Source organism: Heptranchias perlo, unplaced genomic scaffold (assembly GCF_035084215.1).
Source record: "Heptranchias perlo isolate sHepPer1 unplaced genomic scaffold, sHepPer1.hap1 HAP1_SCAFFOLD_282, whole genome shotgun sequence".
NCBI classification, from domain to species: Eukaryota; Metazoa; Chordata; class Chondrichthyes; order Hexanchiformes; family Hexanchidae; genus Heptranchias; species Heptranchias perlo.
The window spans coordinates 351,342-369,921 of NW_027139294.1; the positions used below are offsets into that span (position 1 = coordinate 351,342).

Sequence of the window (18,580 nt, forward strand, 5' to 3'; positions counted from 1 at the left end):
ACCCTCTGACTGCCCCTTCCTTTCTCTGAGCCCCGTTACACTCTCTGATGCCCTCTGACTGCCCCTTCCCCTCTCTGAGCCCCGTTACACTCTCTGATGCCCTCTGACTGCCCCTTCCCCTCTCTGAGATGCCCTTGTCCCAACGCATCGCCACTAAGAAGCCATTAGACGCCCTGATGCCTTCTCAGAACCCATTGCCGTCTCTGATATCAAAGTGCGGTGTAACTTCACAGGTGAATCTACCGGTCTGTGTTCAGGATGAGATCCAGAGTTTGTTCGGTCGCTGTTGCTTCCGCCTATCCCACTCTGAGAGCTCTATCGGCGGTCGGTACCAATCTTCCTCCTACAAACTGGGTGTGGATCTATGAGTGCGCTGCTGATTTATAAACTTTGGGAGTTTATGTGTGAGTGCGATGTTTATATATGAACTGTGGGTGTGTATATATGAGTGCGATGTTTATATTGAACTGTGGGTGTGTATATATGAGTGCGATGTTTATATATGAACTGTGGGTGTGTATATATGAGTGCGATGTTTATATATGAACTGTGGGTGTGTATATATGAGTGTGATGTTCATATATGAACTGTGGGTGTGTATACATGAGTGTGATGTTTATATATGAACTGTGGGAGTGTATATATGAGTGTGATGTTTATATATGAGTGTGATGTTTATATATGAACTGTGGGTGTGTATATATGAGTGCGATGTTTATATATGAACTGTGGGTGTGTGTATATGAGTGCGATGATTATATATGAACTGTGGGTGTGTATATATGAGTGTGATGTTTATATATGAACTGTGGGTGTGTATATATGAGTGCGATGTTTATATATGAACTGTGGGTGTGTATATATGAGTGTGATGTTTATATATGAACTGTGGGTGTGTATATATGAGTGTGATGTTTATATTGAACTGTGGGTGTGTTTCGATGAGTGTGATGTTTATATATGAGTGTGATGTTTATATATGAACTGTGGGTGTGTATATATCAGTGCGATGTTTATATATGAACTGTGGGTGTGTATACATGAGTGTGATGTTTATATATGAGTGTGATGTTTATATATGAACTGTGGGTGTATATATGAGTGCGACATTTATATATGAACTGTGGGTGTGTATATATGAGTGCGATGTTTATATTGAACTGTGGGTGTGTATATATGAGTGCGATGTTTATATATGAACTGTGGGTGTGTGTATATGAGTGCGATGTTTTTATATGAACTGTGGGTGTGTAAATATGAGTGTGATGTTTATATATGAACTGTGGGTGTGTATATATGAGTGCGATGTTTATATATGAACTGTGGGTGTGTATATATGAGTGCGATGTTTTTATATGAACTGTGGGTGTGTATATATGAGTGCGATGTTTTTATCTGAATTGTGGAATGAACAGGAGGGGCAATTCCTCCTGGGGTTATATTTTCTTCCACGACAATGACACAAAGTAAGCATTAGATGTGGAGCCGAAATAGCTCAGTTGGGAGAGCGTTAGACTGAAGATCTAAAGGTCCTTGGTTCAATCCCGAGTTTCGGCAGTTTTTGGTTGTTTAGTTTCTTCTTCTTTGGGTCGATTCTCACATTTATTTACAGTGAAATTTGATCCCCGCCACTGAAGGATTGGGGATTGAATAGAGAGACATCAAGGATGGGAAATATTTATATCGTCTGTATTTGGTTTTTATTTCTCTGTTACCTTCTGCCTTTTTCTCTTGGTTTTGTCTCTCTCGGTGCCGGGTGACTATTTGATTTGATGCATTTGTCCTAAACTGATGCCTTTTCCCCATCTCGGGGCGGTCAGACCCGCTCTGTCTGTCTGTTGCTGCTGATGATCATTAATGGGAACAGGCCGCGAGTTAAACGTTTATCTGCAAACCGGAAAAAGACAAATGAAAAGAAAGACGTGTTTCTCCGGCCCAGGGGTAAAGTTACAATGGATGTTATTCAATAAACTGTCCCCGTGAATTTGTCTGTGGACCTGTTTGTAAAGCTTGGATTTAAAAGTTGCAAAAACCCGATATAAATAAAGTAAATTACAAGAATCGAATCCGTGATCATGATATTACGGTAAACTCGATGCAAATGAACTAACCGGCTGTCCGAACCGCACATTCGGCTGTTTAATTAATTTTTGTACCTGTGCGCTGGTTGGTAGCGGTTTCTGTCTGTGGACCCCTAAATCTCTCTGCTCCTGCACAGTTCCTAGTTTATCACCATTTAGAAAATACACTGATTGATCTTAGATTTAAAGTGGATGACCTCGCTCTCCCCCACATTGAACTCTATTTGCCGCAGTTTTACCCACTCACTTAATTTATCAATTCCCACTTTTCAACTTCCTGCTTCTATCTACATTATTTATTCCGCCACCAGAAGGCTGAGTGTTCAAATCACGGGGTAACCGTTGCTTTTCGAGCTGATCGGATTCTGGATCGTTCCGGAATGAATGTTTTAGCTGCTTTTTCACAATAAACAGAACCTTGTTCTAAAGTCTGCTTCCCTCGTTCCCAAATGTCAGGAAGGCGTCTCATTCTGCCCTCGACTTTTGATCTTGAACTGCGGATGAAACTTTTGCAAAGAGAGATACGAATCCCCAAATCGCTCCACCTGAATCTCAAACGCTTTGGGAAGAATTTCAGTGCAAACAATCAGGACTTTAAAGGCACCTCAATGACCTGCACTTTCTTTGAATGAGTTTTGTTCGCCTTTGCATTCGACGGTGAAATCGCTCTCAGTTTTCGTCCAAATGAACCAGAGTGTGACCGCCTTGTGTCTGTCAGTGTGGAACTGGCGAGATTGGGTTCAGCACGGATCGTTTTCAACTTTTGAAATCTCACCAAGCACCAGAGAAAATAAACGTGGAATCAAACTGTTCCTGTCAGTGATGAATTGAAGTGAATATCGCTCCAAGTAGATCTGGACAACTCGCAGTGCAGCCGCACAGGAGTTCCAAATCCACCCTCTCCCCACTTGGCAATCGCATGAACTAAACTTTACTCTGTCCCAGTATCACCGCGCTGAAATCGACTCCACCACGAGGGGACCGAGTCTTCCACCATACAGGTGTTTAATGGCAAGGTGAGTTTAATGTTCAGAAATAATACAGCACAGATTTTCACTCGTGCAAACTTCACACCCTTTATTTTGGAAAATTAAGCTGATGGTGGAGATATGTTTCTTGATCGCTGCAACCTGAATTTTTAGTTGGTTGAAATAATGGTTCAATAACAGCCTCTCTGTGTCTCTGTGGCGCAATCGGTTCGCGAGTTCGGCTGTTAACTGTAAGGTTGGTGATTCGAGCCCACCCAGGGACTTACGGGCAACTTTTACCTCAAGGTTCACTGTCTTGCTTTTTCTGGTTTCGAATGTGTGTTTTGGCTGCTTTGAAAGTGCATGGTTTATATGGCCAGCTGAGCACGGCCGATATTCCACCATTTAACCTGAGATTGGCTTCACGGAAATCAGAATTCTTCTTGACAGACAAGGTCCGAAGGTTGCAGGAGAGCCGCTTCACTCTGACATGGACATTTCTGCAGTGAGTGACACCAGACTGTTTCCACAATGAATGTCACTCCCTTTATTTTGGAAATATAACATTGTATTCACATTCCGAAGGGTTTCAGTTCATTACCTTTCAATACTGTGGCAGATGGAATTCAATGTGGGAAAGTGTGAGGCCAGCCGCTTTGGGCCTAGAAAAGGTCGATCAGAGTTTTTTTTTATAAATGGTGAGAAGCTGGGAACTGTAAATGAGCAGAAATATTTGGGGGCCCAAATCACGAAAATCTAGTTCACGGGTACAAAAAACGTGAAAAGGCGAATGGAACACAAAGGGGTGAAAGTTATGTTGCAGCTGTACAGAGTTCTGAATAAAACCCATTTAGTGGACTCTGTTCCGCTCTGGGCACTGCACCTCACGGAGGAGAGATTGGCCTTGAAATGGGAATAACCCAGATTCACCATAAACAAACTGATAGTTGAGAGATGTTGTCTTGGTCGCTGCAACCTAAATTTTTAGCTAGTTAAATCAATCGCTTAATTATGTATCTGTAGCGCAATCAGTTAGCGCGTTCGGCTAGAAAACGGGAAAGTTGATGGTTTTGAGCCCACCCAGGGACGATAGGGAAATGTTTTACTTTAAGATTCATGGTCTCGCATGTCCTGGTTTCTCATGTGTGTTTTGGCTGCAAAAAAAAGTGCACGGTTCAGATGGCCAGCTGAGGACGGCCGATCTTCTACCATTTAATCTGTGATTGGATGCACGGAAATCAGAATTCGTCTTGACAGACAAGGTCTGAAGGTTGCAGGAGAGCCGCTTCAATCTGACATGGATATTTCTGCAGTGAGTGACATCAGACTGTTTCCACAATGAATGTCACTCCCTTTATTTTGGAAACGCTAATTGTATTCACATTCCGAAGGGTTTCAGTTATTTTTGGAAGAGATCATTAAAGGATCCTGCAGCACTGCCTCGGATAATAACAACAGTTCTAAGCCGCATTTCAGTCGGGGCAACAAATCATTACATCCATTTATCTGCACCCTTAAATCCAAGCATCTGCACCCTTATACCGGAGTATCTGCATCCTTATACCGGAGTACCTGCACCTTTACACCGGAGTATCTGCACCCTTATACCGGAGTATCTGCACCCTTATACCGGAGTATCTGCATCCTTATACCGGAGTATCTGCATCCTTATACCGGAGTATCTGCACCCTTATACCGGAGTATCTGCATCCTTATACCGGAGTATCTGCATCCTTATACCGGAGTATCTGCACCCTTATACCGGAGTATCTGCATCCTTATACCGGAGTATCTGCACCTTTACACAGGAGCATCTGCACCCTTATACCGGAGTATCTGCATCCTTATACCGGAGTATCTGCACCCTTACACCGGAGTATCTGCACCCTTATACCGGAGTATCTGCACCCTTATACTGGAGCATCTGCATCCTTATACCGGAGTTTCTGCACCTTTACACAGGAGCATCTGCACCCTTACACCGGAGGATCTGCACCCTTATACCGGTTAATTCAGTAACCGTCCCCAATGACCTTTAACAGCATCTGGAACCCTAAACAAAACCCAACACAGAAGAAATGACCTTTATAACTTTTCACTCATGTTCGGACACATTTTTATTTACTGTACTTTAAGGGAGATTTGGGGAAAGTGGGCGCTGATGCTCAGAAACTCTCCCTCGCGTGTCGCTACTTGGTGCTATTTATTCAGCGGGCTCGTTGGTCTACGGGGACTGATTCTCGCTTCGGGTTTGCTGATTGAAATATGCGAGAGATCCCGGACGAGCCCTTATTTTCCCCACGCCTTTTGATGTTGACCTGCTGTTAAAACTAGCGATTTCGGTGCTCGAAAGTAAAATTTTGTAGCAAAACAGCAACAAGATCATTAATGTTTGTCAAGGAAGGGAAATAATCCCCCACACTTCATCTTACACAAGTGGCTCCACTCCCCCCGAATTTATAATGCTTAATCCACTCTGAGCTGGATTGGTGAAACACTCTCAAGAAGGAGGCTCATCATCTGCTCAACACAAAAGTCAATCTCCTGGACTTCTAGCTCTGTCAGACTGCATGTTCCCTCAGACAGGTTTCCAACTGGACACAAGCATCCGGCTGCCGTGCGAGCATTGGTGCTTGAGGGTAGAATTCTTGCTTGCAGTAATTCTATTGCTGTAATAGTAGCTCCAGAAGATCGCAAGATGGAAAGTATCGTGACTGAGCGTTCTAACGCGCTGGTTTAAAGCTCATGCTAAATCCCATAATTTGCAGATGGATCAAAATCATAGTTTGTGGCTCCAATTCCGCAGTCTCCCTCCTGTAAAATAATAACACAAAACATCTCATCTGCTATTGCAAAAGCGGAGTCCGGAGGAACCACATGGCAATACAAATAAGTAGATGCATTTTGGAACAAACCAATTGTACCTTCAACTGCGGTCAAAATGTTCACAAGGCAAAAGATTGGTTGATCAAAGTGAGACTCGACTAACAACCTCGGTATTTCCCGACCCTGTCCTGTCAGATAAGGACCGCGCACTGACCGATTGCGCCGCTGGAGCCCGGTCACTCTGATCACCTGTCCCACTCTGCTGGAAAGAATATTAAGGTGAGAGGCCCGAACCTGTGGAAACGTGTCCTGTCCCCGTGATGAAACTAATATCTGCACTTTCACTTTCATCTTCTTTCACATCCTCTGCTCCATCGCACTACAATCGGGTTTTCTGTGAACAGGTCAAAATAAACTTTGCCAGAAATTCTAACAGCAGTGGGATTCAAACACACGCCTCCATAGAAATTTGATGGAACACCTTAGACCGCGAGGCCGCGCTATCATAATGTCAGAGTAACGTTCAAAGAGCTGTTCAATGCTCAAATAAATGAACTGAAGCTAATTGACCGCATTTACCCCGTGCTGGGTTTGTTCTCCTCAGAGCAGAGAACGTGAAGAGGTGATTTGATAGAAGTGTTCAAAGTCATGAAGGGTTGAGATAAAGTTAATAAAGAGAAGCTGTTCCCATTGGCGGAAGGGTCGAGAACCAGAGGACACAGATTTAAGGTGATCGGTAAAAGAACCAAAGGCGACGTGAGGAAATGCTTTTTTTTACGCGGCGAGTATTTATAACCCGCAATGCGCTGCCTGAAAGGGTGGTGGAAGCAGATTCAATCGTGGCTTTCAAAAAGGAATTTGATAAATAGTTGAAGGGAAAAATTGCAGGGCTACGGAGAAGGAGCGGGAGAATGGGACTAATTGGATTGCTCTTACAATGAACCGGCACGGGCAGGATGGGCCGAATAGCCTCCTTCTGTGCTGTTGTCATTATATGATTTATATTCTATAAATTCTTTGCATGCATTTCTCTATCTCTCCCTGTCTCGGTCTCTTGTGTTGTCCCCTGATGGACTTCTCAGGTTTCCTTGAACGGCGATGCCTGATCGAACCTGCAACACCAGCAGAGAAGGTTAAAGAAAGATTGAGACGGTAGGAAAAGTAAAGGGGCAACCGAGCTGCTGCAGCCAATGTCTCCACATTAATGTCTCTTCGCTCACACAGTGAAACAAATCACCAATTTGATTAAAGTATCCTTATGGTAGAGTGTATATTAACACCATGCCGAGACAGACGGCAATCAAATCATAGAATCATACAATCATTGAAATTTACGCCACAGAAGGAGGCCGTTCTGCCCATCATGTCTGTGCCGTCCGAAAAAAACAGGCATCTCGCCTCATCCCATATTCCAGCGTTTCCTCCGTCGTCTTTTCGGTTCTGGCTCTTCAAATGCATATTCAAGTTCTTTTTAAATGCGTTGAGGGTTTCTGCCTCTACCACCCTCTCAGGCAGTGAAATTCCAGACCCCCACCTCCCTCTGGGTGAAACAAATTCTCCTGCGCTCCCCTCCAATCCTTCTACCAATTAAATTAAACCTATGCCCCCTGATTATTGAGCTCTCTGCTAAGGGAAGTAGGTCCGTCCTATCCAATCTATCTCGGCCGGTCATTATTTTATACGCCTCAATTAAATCTCTCCTCAGCCTGCTCGGTTCCAAAGAAAACCACCCCAGCCTATCCAATCTATCCTCATAACTAAAATTCTCCAGCCCTGGAAACATCGTGGTAAATCTCCTCTGTACCTTCTCCAGTGCAATCACATTTTTCCTGTAGTTTGGTGACCAGAAATGTACACAGTACTCTAGCTGTGACCTAACTAGTGTTTTATACAGGTCTAGCATAACCTCCCTGCTCTCATATTCTATGCCTCGCCTAATTAAGGAATGTATCTTGTATGCCTTCTCAACCACCTTACCTACTTTTCCTCTTACCTTCAGGGATCTGTGAACATGCGCTCCAAGGTCCCTCTGTTCATCCACATCTCTCACTATCCTCCCAAGTAATGTAGTTTCAGAGCAATTAATTCTGAAACGTCTTACTTGATAATTCAAGTCGTACACTCGAAACAAATTTGGTAAAGGGAAACTAATATTGGTGATTGGAAATAGTTAGTGTACAACATGAAATTGCTGTACACCGGAATAGAAAAAGAGATTGGCTGGACAGAAGAGGACTGAAAGGATGGCCGATCGGCTCTGGGAAGTAGCGAACCATTGCACTGGCTGCACGATTCGATCAACAGCGGCTTGTTGGTCTCGGGGTCTGACTCTTGCTTAGTTGATAGCATTGATGAATAGTCAAAAGGTCTTGGGCTCCAATCGCGGACGAGCCCTGCTGTCTCCCCATATTTAGTGAAAAGTCATCAATTGGTTTATGACAGCTTTTCCATGTCGCTGTTGGTAGAATTGAATTATATCGAGAGGATGTTTGATGCTCCAGAGGACAGAGTGCGGAAGTTTCCAAGGTGCAACACACGTGAAGGAAATAAAATGTCTCAAGATGATGAGGAGATTGATGCTGAATGTGAATTTACCTCAATTCAGGCGGTCTCATTGATATTAAATGACGGGATAGAGAGCGATTTATCGAAGTTTGGCGATGACACCAAGATGGGCAGCATTGTGAGCAGTGCAGATGGAAGCACAAAATTACAGAGAGACATTAATATAATAAATGAATGGGCAAAACTGTGGTAATTGGATTTCAATTTAGGCAAGTGTGAGGTCATCCACTTTGGACCTAAAAAGGAGAGATCCGAATACGATCTAAATGATGAAAAGTTCGAAACCCCTGTGGAGCTCCAAATGGACTTAGGGATCCATGTACATAGATCATTAAAATGTCATGGACAGGTACAGAAAATAATCAAAGAGGCTAATGGAACGCTGGTCTTTATATCTGGAGGACTAGAATACAAGTGGATGGACATTATGCTATCACGATACAAGGCTCTGATTAGACCAGCGCTGGAGTACTGTGTTCAGTTCTGGGCACCGCACCTTGGAAAGAATATATTGGCCGTGGAAGGAGTGCACTGTAGATTTACTGGAATGATACCTTGACGCTAACCGCTAAATTACGAGGAGAGATTACACAAATTAGGGTTGTATTCCCTGGAATGTAGTGGATTAAGAGCTGATTTGATCGAAATGTTCAAGATATTAATGGGAACTGATAGGGTAGATAGAGAGAAACTATTTCCGTTCGTTGGGGTGTCTCGGACTCCGGGAAATAGACTGAACATTAGATTCAGGACTTTCAGGAGCAAAGTTAGGAAACACTTCTACAAGCAAAGGATTGTTGAAGTTTGGAACTCTCTTCCACAAACGACAGTTGTTGCGAGCTCAGTTGTTAATTTCAAACCCGTGATTTATAGATTTTTATTAACCAAAGTTATTAAGGGAGATGGGGCTAAGGCGGGTAAATGGAGTTCGGTCACAGATCAGCCGTGATCTCATTGAATTGCGGAACAGGCTCGAAGGGCTAAATGGCCCACTCCTGTTCCTAAGTTTCTCATTGGTGCAGAATGCAAAATGACCATGTATTGGCCGGGAATTCAACCCAGGTCTCCCGCGTGGCAGGTGAGAACTCCACCCCTGAACAACCAATGCTCGGATGGGGAGTAGCAGCATGTGTCCATTTGGAAACCAGTCTGAACGAACATGCCGTTTACAGCTGGGATGGCTGAGTGGTTAAACCGTTGGTCTCAAAATTCCAATCGGTTTTCAACGTCGGTTTGAAGTCTGCTCGCAGAGCTACTGTTTAAAGATCTCTTCAATGATCAAATCGATTAATTGGAGTTAATTGACAGCATTTCCCTCTCTCCCAGAATGAGAGATATTTCACCGTGGCAGCTGCTTTTAATTGGGAGTCCAATCTTCCCATGCTGGATTTGAAGACCCAAGAAGGAATCTCTCCCAATCCGTAACTTAATTTCTGCTCTTTTGCAAAACCTGACATTTATAATCTTTATTTTCTTTGCATTCATCTCTCTATCTCTCCCTGTCTCTGTCTCTTGCCTCTCCGTGTTTTCCCTCATGGACGTTTCAGGCTTCCTTGAACAGCGAAGCCTGATCTAACCTGCAACATACATCTCGCCTCTTCCCACTTTCTCGCTTTTGGGCCGGACTCTTGGAGGTTACGGCTCTTCAATTGCATATTCAAGTGCTTTTTAAATGCGATGAGGGTTTCTGCCTCTCCCACCCTTTCAGGCAGAGAGTTCCAGACCCCCAACACCCTCTGAGTGAAAAAAAATTCTCCTCTGCTCCTCTCTAATCCTTCTACCAATTGCCTTAAATCTATGCCCCCTGATTATTGATCTATCTGCTAAGCGAAATTGGTCCTTCCGATCCACTCTATCTGGGCCCGTCATAATTTTATACACCTCAATTAAATCTCCCCTCAGCCTCCTCGGTTCCAAAGAAAACAACTCCAGCCTATCCAATCTATTCTCATAATTAAAATTCCCCAGTACTGGCAACATCGTCGTAAATTTCCTCTGTACTCTCTCCAGTGCTATCACATCATTCCTGTAATGCGGTGACCAGAACTGTACGCCTAACTAGAGTTTTATACAGTTCTAGCATACCCTCCCTGCTTTCACATTCAATGCCGCGGCTAACAAAGTACAGGTTCCTGTATGACTTCTTAACCACCTTATCTACCTGTCCTGCTATTTTCAGGGATCTGTGGACATGAAATCCAAAGGTCCCTCTGTTGATCAACTCCTCCCAGTATCCTCCCAAGCAATGTAGTTTCAGAGCCACTAATTCTGAAACGTCTTACTTGATAATTCAAGTCGTAGAGTCGAAACCAATTTGGTAAAGGGAGATTAATATTGCTGATTGGAAATAGTCAGTGTACAATTTGATATTGCTGTTCACCGGAATAGAAAACGAGATTGAATGGACAGAAGAGGTCTGAAAGGATGGCCGATCGGCAGTGGGAGGTAGCGAACTTTCACACTGGCTGCCGAAGTTCAATCGCAGCGGCTCGTTGGTCTAGGGGTATGATTCTCGCTTAGGGGATTTCATTGAATAATATGCGAGAGGTCCCGGGTTCAACTCCCGGACGAGCCCTGGGGGGCGTAGCTTTGCTTTTATTGGCTTCGACGTATTTTTGGTGTTGGTGTTGGTCGAAATGAATTATATCCAGAGCACGTTTCAGCTCCAAAGGACTGAGTGCTGAATCTTCCAAAGCGCAACACACGGGAAGTAAATAAAATGTCTCAAGATGACGTGGAGATTGAAGCTGAATGTGAATTTACCCCAGTTCAGACGGTCTCATTGATATCAGATGACGGGATAGAGAGCCACATATCCAAGTTTGCTGATGGCACCATGATGGGCAGCATTGTGAGCAGTGCCGATGGAAGCATAACATTACAGATAGATATTAATATAATAAATGAATGGGAAAAACTGGCAAATGGATTTCAATTTAAGCAAGTGTGAGGTCATCCACTTTGGACCTAAAAAGTGTAGATCAGAATACTTTCTAAATGGTGAAAAGCTCGAAACTGTGGAGTTCCAAAGGGACTTCGGGATCCATGTACATAGATCATTATAATGACATGGAGTGGTTAAGCCTCAGCTGGAGTATATTGTACAGTTCTGGGCACCACACGTTAGGAAGGATGAAAAGTCATTGAAGAGGATTCAGAGCAGGTTGACCTGGATGATTCCATGGATGAGGGAATTCAGTTATGTCGAAAGATTGGTGAAGCTGGGATTATTCTCTTTACAGCAGAGAAGGTTAAGGGGAGACCTAATAGAGGTATTCAAAATAATGAGGGGTTTGAAAGTACAAATAGGGAGAAAATGTTTCCTCTGGCAAGTGGGTCGGTAACCAGAGGTCATAGATTTAAAATATTTGCAAAAGTACTCGAGGGGAATTGAGGAGAATTTATTTCACACAGAGGGTTTGTTAAGATCTGGAACGCACTTCCTGAAAGGTGGTTGGATGCAGATTCCATTGGATCATTCAAAAGGCAATTGAACATGTACTTGAAGAGGACTAATTTGCAGGGGAAAATAAGGGTGTGGGTCTAATTGGACAGGTCTTTGAAAGAGCCGGCACAGGTACCACGGCCGAATGGCCTCCTTCTGTGCTGTTAGATTCTCTGATTCTATGATTACCTTCTGAATCATTGCAATTGATGCTATTCAGTGATGAGGAACCAAGAAAATTATAACCGTGATATTCGGCTTCTCCATTCCCTTCTGAATATCGCAGATTATAATGTCCAGGCGGGGGTGGGACTGAATGGGGGATAGAGTGCGGGGATTGGAATGGAAGACCAGCAGAATGAACTTGGTCTCATCAGTTTTTGTTATTTTTCCGACCATGCCCGAAGAAGGCGGTGAACCTTCTTCTCGAGAGAGGATCGTCATTTCAGTTCAGAAGGAAAAGATATCGAGAAAATCGGGTGACACAGACACGGAATGATCCGGGACTGACAGCACATCCCTTTTAAACCGACACAGACACGGAATGATCCGGGACTGACAGGACATCCCTTTTAAACAGACACAGACACGGAATGATCCGGGACTGACAGCACATCCCTTTTAAACAGACACAGACACGGAATGATCCGGGACTGACAGCACATCCCTGTTAAACCGACACAGACACGGAATGATCCGGGACTTACAGCACATCCCTGTTAAACCGACACAGACACGGAATGATCCGGGACTGACAGCACATCCCTGTTAAACAGACGCAGGCACGGAATGATCCGGGACTGACAGCACATCCCTGTTAAACAGACGCAGGCACGGAATGATCCGGGACTGACAGCACATCCCTTTTAAACAGACGCAGGCACGGAATGACCCGGGACATCAATCATAATTATGGTACACAAGTTCCTCTTACGTTGACTATAAGATTTTCTGTTTTTCCCAGGACACCACTGCAGACTTTGATACTTCGCGACCTCACAATCCCAACACCTCGTGGAAGGAACTGTTGCTGATTTCAACAAACAATGCAAAAACTTCCCTCTGCCGCAACGAGAAGGATGGGACTTAAAAGCAGAACTTCTGGAAAAACTGAGCGAAAGAAACCAGATTTCAAAGCAGTAACAACAAGCATGGGTTTCGAACCCAAGCTTGCAGAGCACAATGGATTAGTAATCCATCGCCTTTACCTCTCGGCCACCTCGTCACATCTCCAAAATGGCGAATGTCCTTTAATTCAAATTGAAAATACTGCCGATTTTGGAAATCGGAAAAAAAAACAGAAAATGCTGGAAATCCTCAGAAGATCAGGCAGAATACGTGGTAAGAGAAACAGAGTTAACGTTTCAGGTCGATGACCTTTGGTCAGAGCTGGGTCAGAGCTTTTATTTTCTTCTTTCTCAATGTAAAGCCCTGGACTCTGAGGAGAAGGAAGTCTGACCGGACAATATGACCTTCCCATGTACCCAAATCGAGAATGTTGAAAATGTCCAGTCAGCTGCTGTAACTCAACTTCGGTGGAAGAACAGCTTTTGCCATTGGATGCAGCGATGTTCGAAGAACCAAAGTCTGTAATGGCGAGTGTGGGGAATTGCCAGGATACCAGGCAGAACGATTCACTCGATATTTTGGCGGAGAGTTCGTTGATGAATTTCAGGTGGAACAGCAACATGTTGAAATCCAGTCGGTGTGTGAAAGAAAGCGAGTGTTGATGGAAGGGGCTGGGAGTTCAGCAGTGTGGGACCGTGTGCCGAACCACAGCAGTTAAATCCGATTCCCAATTAGTGAACCGATCCAAAAGGTGCAGGAGGAGATGCAAAGCGACCGGAGCGTGACGTAAATCGGCCTGCTGATGTACAGTCCCTGATAATAAATCCTAGTGTGATGCAAGGAAGAAATTCATAATTATGGTACATATCTTTTATCTTCTGCTGGCCATAAGAGATATTCGGTTTACCAGGGCGCCATTGTGCACTTTGGTTGAAACTTCACCGAGATCACACCTTACACTCCCAACACCTCCGTGCAAGAAACAGTTTGGGTGGCAATCAAGACTTTGTTGATTTGATCAAATAGGTGTAAGTCAGCAATGCGAAAAAGTACTTATTAGGAAAGAAGGATTTTTCGTGAAGAGGCCAAAATGAACAACGCTACAAATTCTGGCGACGGTGGGATTCGAACCAACATACCTGTAAAAAACATAGCATAAAACCAGCCCTTTCGGCGTCTCAGCTCCCATTCGGCAACTTATTCAATTATGATGAAAACGGTCAGAGAGCTGAAACATTCCCTCTGGTTCTTTCTCCACAGGAGCTGCCTGACCTGCTGAGTGTTTTCAGCATTTTCTGTTTTTATTTTTGTGATTTCACAATGGCTGTTTTCCTGAAAACTCCCAATTTGACCCAAGGACAAAGCTCACACTTCACTTTCCCCACGCGCTTTAAAGTTTGCCGTTTCCAAACAAAATCCCCTCCGCGCCGAGCTTTCAAAGGGCCTTTCGCTCACGGCCAACCTCCTGTAATCGACAGCTTTTCACCACTGCCGCTCTTTTCATTTCTCCTCATTCCTTTTCAATCGGACATTTCCACAGACCTATTAAGATCAAGCGGAATATTTCCGACCTGACTGCACCGCCCAGATTGCTAAAAGTGCACCTTTCAGCCGTCATTCGCAGCTATGTCGCGCCGCCCGTCTCTCCCGCACATCAACTACTCGGGGAAAAGCGCCAACGACCATGGAAACAAAACCCAGTTCTTCAGTTAACATCCCCCGTGTCACAAGATACCCCATGGAAATTTCACGGTAAAGTCTACCGCTGTCCTTCCGAATGCCAGTCCTGCTTTCTCAGTGCTTGTTTCTGGAACAGTCTCGCAGATTGAAATGTATCGACTGGTTTTAAGGCACAAATGAACATTGGTGCGAACGGGACATGTGCCCCTGAGGAACAGCGGTCGATGTACAGCAAACTTAAAGGCGTAAGAATGTGAGAGTGAATGTTAGAGTCGGTAAGGCCGCAGTAAAGTCTCAGTGAAATGGATCATGATTGTGGAAGGAAGAAAAAGCGGGAAGAAGCGGCGGGTCTGAATTTTGGATCATCCAGAGACACATGAGAGTGCTCGGATGTGAAAGAGTAAGCGGGCTTTCACCATCCACAAAACATCTTTCTTTCATGTGGTAAATATTGATTTCTTGCAGCGTTCTATTAGCCTGTGTCGCGGAGAGTGAACCAAGCGGTACCGTGACCCGGATTTGCACCGTGGTTGTGGCGCCAATAATGCAGATAACTGACCTCATATAACCTGCCCCGTCCTCATCAATACCGCGAACGGCACTGATTGAGATTCACGGGGAGTGATCTTGTCGATTATTTTTTGTTGGCCCCAATTACTAACAGCTCTCACACTGTAATAGGATGAATTTTAAAGATGTGAGTATCTGCGCCCTTCCAAACCTCCACTCTCATTCAGTCTGTACTTCCTTTCACTGCTCTCCTCCCGTTTACATTGCTGTATTTTGAACTGTATCTCCCGTCCAGCAGCCTATCAGCCCGCTCCCGTTTCATCTCACCATTTCAACACCTAACACAAAAAGGTTAAAGTGCACATGGGTGCGTCATTCGAATATGAGGATTGAGATCACATGCGCAACGACGGTGTCTATTACTGATCTTTATTGATTATCTCTGGATCGGTCCTTTCCTTTAATCCTGTGCAGTAACAGTGATATAAATTTGTGGATTTGAGGGTTGAGCCAAACCCAAGTCAGTTCCCCAGTCCCCAGGAGAAATTCTATAATTCCTGGACAATTTGTATTAAGCAGAATTTAGCAGCAAAAGGTATTATTAATGTGAGCAGTGGGGATGAGATTCATCAACATCCGGCGCCCTGTAAAACAGAGCGGCGGGCAGATGAGGATTAAATTAAATCCTAATTCACTGAATCTAAACAAGGTTTAAAGAAGTGAATCTGTCAGGAGTGGGATTCCTGATCCTGTGTGTGAGCTGCACCTGGGGAATTCTACCAGTGAGACAGGAACGTCCGCACGGTAGCGGCTGCATGTGTCCACTTGGAAACCTGTCGGAAAGAACATAAAGTCTCACAAATCTCCTCTGAATACCCTGCGCATTCTGATTTACAGCCGTGCATTAGAGGCGCTCGCAGCTGCCGTGTCCGAGCGGTTCAGGCGTGAGATATAAAACCCAACGGGGTGTTCCGGTGAAAGTTCACGGCGCTATTGTTTAAAGTTTTGTTCAATGCTCAAATAAATATGAACTGGAGATAACGGGCCGCCTTTCCTTCCCTCAGAGAGATTCTCCACCGCGGCAGAGCCTTTTAATTGGGAGCCCAATGGTCTCTTGCAAAATTTCAAGATGCGTGACGGAAACGTCACAATATTCCACAATTAGGGTACGGTTAGACTGGAGAAGCTGGGGTTGTTCTCCTTACAGCAGAGAAGGTTGAGTGGAGATTTGATAGAAGTTTTCAAAATCATGACATGTTTAGATAAAGTAAATAAAGAGAAACTGTTCCGATTGGCGGAAGAGTCGAGAATCAGAGGACACAGATTTACGGTGGTTGACAAAAGAACCAAAGGCGATATGAGGAAAACGATTGTTACTTAGCGAGTAGTTATAATCTGGAATGCGCTTCCAGAAAGGGGGATGAAAGCAGATTCCATCGTGGCTTTCAAAAATATTTGAAGGGAAAATATTTGCGGGTCTACGGGGAAAGAACGGGGGAATGGGACGAACTGGATTGTCCTTACAAAGAGATGGCACAGGCTCGATGGGCCAAATGGCCTCCTTCTGTGCTAAAACGATTCTATGATTTTATCTCTCCCAAGCTCCATCATAAATTCTGCTCACTTGATATTTAGGTTATTTTTTCTATACTTTTATCTCTATGTCTCTGTCTCTCTCTGTGTTTTCCCCTGATGGACTCCTCCGGCTTCCTTGAACGGCTCAGGCTGATCGAACCAGCGACAGCAGCAGAGAAGGGGAAAGATAGAAAGACTGAGACGGTAGGAAAAGTAAAGGACCAATCCAGAAGATGAATTCGTAACTAATGTCTACACATTCATGACTCTTCGTCCTCACAGTGAAAACATCAGTAATTTTATCCCAGTATAAGAAGAAAGTCTTGAATTTATAAAGCGCTTTTCACGACCACAAGACGTCTGAAGTGTAGTCACTGTGATACTTGTGGTAGAGCGGATAATCTGCGGATGACGAGACAGACAACAATGTAGCTTTAGAGCAATTAATTCTGCAAAGTCTCACTTGATAATACAAGTCGCACGTAAATAAACGAATGTGGTAAAGAGAGGCTAATATTGTTGATATGAAATATTTAGAATAGAACTGGACATTCCTCTACATCGGAATAGAAAACGTGATTGGATGGACAGAATGATGGCCGATCGGCTGTGGGTGGCACCCCTTTATTATTAGTGGCTTGTTGATCTTGGGGTATGATTCTCGACTTGGGTATTTGCTGATTGACATGTGAGAGAACGCGAACGAGCCCTGCGGTGTTACCATTTTTAGTGTAAAATCACTAATTGGCTTCTCACGTCTTGTCAGCGGTGTAGTCGGCAGGATTGACTTAATCTCAGTGCATGGAGGACAGAATGCAGAGGTTCTGACCACAACACACATGGAGAAAGGAAAATGTCTCACGATGGTGTTCAGATTGAAGCTGAATGTAAATGTATCCCAATTCACGTGACCTCATGAATGGAGAATGAAAATGCTGCTCCATTGGGCGGTAAAGGAACGCGAACATCCCGCTTGGCAGGCGAGAATTTTACCCCAGAAACAGCAATGCCCGCACAGGTGTTGGCTGCATGAGTCCAGCTGGAAACCCGTCTGCAAGAACATACAGTCTCATAGATCTCCTGTGATAACCTTCCGCATTCTGATTTATCGTTTGCAGCTGCGATGACCCAATGATTAAGGCGTTGGACTCGCAAAGTGATTTTCCCACCCAGCCTCGACGCAACACATGTGGAGAAAGGAAAATATTTCAGAACGGTGAGCAGATTGAAGCTGAGTGCAAATAGATCCCAATTCACACGATCTTATGAATGGAGAATGATAATAATCCTGAATTGAGCGGGAATCGAAGCCCGACCTCACCACGTTGCAGACGAGGATTCACTCACTGAAACAGCAATGCCCGCACGTTATCAAGCTCCAAGTGTCGAGTTGGAAACCTGTCGGAGAGAACATTGTATCACAGATCGCTTGTGATAAACCTACGCATTGTGATTTACAGCCGTGCAGCATAAATAACTGTGGCTGCGATGGCCGAGTGGTTAAGGCGTTGGACTTAAAATTCGAATGGGATTTTCCTGCATAGGTTCGAATCCTGCTGACAGCACTATTGCTAAAAGTTATGTTTACTGCTCAAATAAATGTGAACTGGAGTTGACGAACCGCATTCCCTCTCTCAGAGAGACTCTCCAGCGCGGCTCATGCTTTTAATTCGGAGCCCAATGGTCTCTTGCAAAATTGCAAGACACGTGAAGGAATCTCTCCCAAGCTCCATCTTAAATTCTGCCCGTTCGCAGAACTTGACATTGATCCTATTTCTTCCTATACTTTGATCCCACCTTGTCTCTGTCTCTCTGTGTTTTTCCCTCATGGACTTCTCAGGCTTCGTTGAACGGCCACGGAT

The 18,580-nt window shown here is 44.3% G+C and overlaps 3 non-coding genes across 3 annotated transcripts; all 3 read left to right on the top strand.

Moving 5' to 3' along the window:
- Positions 1 to 1,484: 1,484 nt before the first annotated feature.
- Positions 1,485 to 1,557, top strand: trnaf-gaa (transfer RNA phenylalanine (anticodon GAA)). The gene has a single exon. It is a non-coding gene; the product is annotated as a tRNA-Phe (tRNA).
- Positions 1,558 to 10,926: 9,369 nt separating this feature from the next.
- trnap-agg (transfer RNA proline (anticodon AGG)) lies at positions 10,927 to 11,015 on the top strand. Its single transcript is given in 2 exon segments — positions 10,927 to 10,962; positions 10,980 to 11,015. It is a non-coding gene; the product is annotated as a tRNA-Pro (tRNA).
- A 7,185-nt stretch (positions 11,016 to 18,200) lies between these two features.
- trnal-uaa (transfer RNA leucine (anticodon UAA)) lies at positions 18,201 to 18,283 on the top strand. Its single transcript has one exon. It is a non-coding gene; the product is annotated as a tRNA-Leu (tRNA).
- The last annotated feature ends 297 nt before the right edge of the window (positions 18,284 to 18,580 follow it).